Source organism: Egretta garzetta, unplaced genomic scaffold (genome assembly GCF_000687185.1).
Source record: "Egretta garzetta isolate BGI_Z169 unplaced genomic scaffold, ASM68718v1 scaffold567, whole genome shotgun sequence".
NCBI lineage: Eukaryota > Metazoa > Chordata > Aves > Pelecaniformes > Ardeidae > Egretta > Egretta garzetta.
The window spans coordinates 115,325-118,499 of NW_009260348.1; positions in this window are offsets into that span (position 1 = coordinate 115,325).

Genomic DNA, 3,175 nt, shown 5'->3' on the forward strand with positions numbered 1-3,175 from the left:
CTCCCACGCCGCCGTGGCCCGTCTTTACAGGGAGAGCCCCGGCTCCACCAGCACATGCAGACGCACCCCAGCCCTCACGCTCAACCCCTCCCCGGGCTCACCCACGCCCGCCGGGATTACACGGGGATTAGCAGAGAGCGGTCTATCAGAAATCGAGAAGGAATAAAACCAGCCAGAAGCACAGGCACCGAGAAAGCCCGCAGCACCCTCCAGGCACACGTGATGAGCAGGAGACGGAGGAGCAGCGTTCGTCGCTGATGCTGTGCGGAGGCAGGGAGGTCGCTCGCAGACTCCCCCATAACAATAGCAAATAAAGGAATGGAGAGGCTTTGTTGTGCTGGGGAAAATCTAGCAAGAATCGGGGAAAAAAAAAGCTCGTGGCGGCCAGCTGTCCGCCTCCTCCACCCAGCGCAAACCGCGTGGACCGATAGTGCTGCGAGCTGCGAGGAATTCCTGTTTCTGAGTGCTCGCAGGATGAAACGAAAAGGTCGGAGGAAAAGGCAGCGCTGCCAGCTCATGATTTTGTCATTAGTCTCACAGTGTTGGACGCAGATTTTAAAGCCCCAGCTGTGGGAGTCGTGGGATATGCGAGAGCTTGGCTTGCAGTACAAGGTACATTGCTAGACCTCGTGTTTTGTAAGGGGGGGGGAGGAAAGTGAAAATATGACTCAAATACATCCCGATGGCTTAAAATGAAGATCAGAAAGGAGAAGAATGTAAATAGTTTGGAGTTTATTCTTTCTTTTCTTTAACCCAGTTAAACTTGTGATCGTACAGGCAGACCACGGCTCTCCACAGTAGGAATACCGGGACTGCCTTGATATACTGTGTGCACAGAATAAATACATTAAAGTTGTGCGAGTTGCTCAGATGCTGTGCTAACGCTGGTCGTAAAAATCACCTTAGATATAAGGCAGGCTCCTTGGGGAAGGGGCTAAGTGCACTCAACAAATAATGAATAGAAATAAAAATAAATATCAAATGGCCCATAAAATCAAACAATAATGGTAACTAAAAAGTTCCTGGATTTGTTGTCAGAGATAAAATCCCATCAGCGCTATGGAATAACAAGAAATACCCCCTTTTGGTTCCTTCTCCACATGACACAAGTCAGCACGCCTGGTCACCAGAGTAGTTATGGAATACATCTTCCTTCCAGCGTCTTATAAATGCATTTTTCATGCTTTGAGAGACCTTCTGGGGTTCGATTTAACTGGGATCTGGGGAACATGTGAAAGGCATTTACAGCATGCGGCACAGCCGGGTTTTTTCTGCAGGGGAAGCAGAGGTGTAACGTTCACAGCTCCCATCCGCCGGCCCGCCTGGGACGGAGAGGTCCGCAGCGAGCGGGCAGCCCGGCCGGGCTAGCTGTCAGCAGGGCTGCTTTATCGCTGCGCACTTATTGAGCCAAAATAACGCACTTAAAATGTCTGTATGGACTTAAAAAAATAAAGGGAAAGTGTTTCTTTTAAACCTTTTAAAGAAGGGGGTGTGCTGTGAAGCGAACCCTACAGAAAGTGGCCCCAGGAGAGAGTGGAAGGTATCAAACGACGCAGAGCTGGTGTCTGAGGAAGCAGGACGAGCGCGAGGGGTTGGTAAGGAGGGGCCCGAGCCCCCAGACACCAGCAAAATGCAAAGAGCAACCGTCGAGGTGGGGGGGAGAACTGGGGCGGGAGCCACGCTCCCTCCCGCAGCTCCGGCTTGCCGGCAGCACTGCCTGGCAGAAAGGGCATCTGGGTGCAACACCAGGGACGGACTGCTGCGGGCTCTGCCGATGACTTACAGCATTAACTTTCATCCGCTGCCTCTCCCGCGTCTTCCGCGCCTCCTCCTGCTCTCCCTGCGCCTCGGCGCGCTGACATCTCCTCTTCTGCGTAGGTCAGGTCTAAAATAACAGGGCCCCGAGGTCCTGGCTGGGGTCTCCGTGCGCTGCAGCAATACAAATAGCAAATTAATAAGTACTGCTTCCCTTTCTCCCAAAGGTTTTACGAGGCTTAATTAATGAATGTCTGTAAAATGCATTTGGAGCTGGGAATGAAATGTGCTGTGGAAATGCCAAATATTTTTAATGCTCCAGCAGATTTAGAAGGTTTAAATAAGAAAAATACACAGCTTCGCCTCTGAAACAGATTGCTCTCCTTGAAGCAGAGGGCTCCAGAACATGAAGTTTTCATCAGGCTGACTTGAAAGAGTATTTTCACGGCTTTTCAAGTGAGTTTATTCTCATGTACGAATCCCCCTTTCTCTTATACAGATGTGGACACCGAGGCATGGTAAATCAAAGAAATTTACCCCCGGCCGTTGGCAGAGCCGCCGCTATGAATAATTTCCTGATTTCCACTGATGACTGGAATGCCCTCTAGACTGTCCGCTCTCTCCAGATGCGTGCCGGCTTTAAAAATTACACGGACCCTGCGACGCTTGGCCTCGTCTCCACCGGTCGCTTTGGGAAGAGCCGGGAGTGACTCTGATGCCGACCATGTGTGGGGACGTGGGGCAGCGAAGGCATCTTTGGCACCGAGACGGTGCAGCCAGAGCGCTGCAAATCTCCGACGACAAGACTGCACCCTCTGGAGGGTACTGTTGCTCTTGCACAAAGCACTTATGGCAATAAAACCTGGTCCATAATCATCCAGATGGCGTGGCGGGAGGCTTCGTCCCTGGGGTGATGGGGAGCAGGGCTGTCCCTTCGGTCCCAGGCTGGTTGCACACCTGATGGCCCCTGCAGGAGAATTTAAAGAGTCGCACGTGAAATTCCGAGGGAAAGCGTTAAGTGTTTGGGTTCAGGCCGCGGGCAGGGGCCATCCATTGGCTGCTGTTGGGTAATGGTTGGCTGGAAGGTGCTGGCACGAGGAGGCCCATGACAGCCTGTGGGGTGGTGACAGACCCCCGGCACCCCTCAGCCGTGGGGCAGTGACAGCCCCCTGGACCTCCTCAGCCGTGGAGCGGTGACAGACACATCCCCCCCCCAAAGTCCCCTCCGTCGTGGGGAGGTGACAGCCCCCAGGACCCCTCAGCTGAGGGATGGGGACAGACCCCCAGGTCCTCTCAGCTGTGGGGTGGTGACAGATCCCCAGGCTCCACGGCCATCGGCGGGTGACAGCCCCCAGGGCCCCCTCAGCCACAGGGAGGTGACAGCCCCCACGGCCATGGGGCAGCGACAAATCCCCTCGGA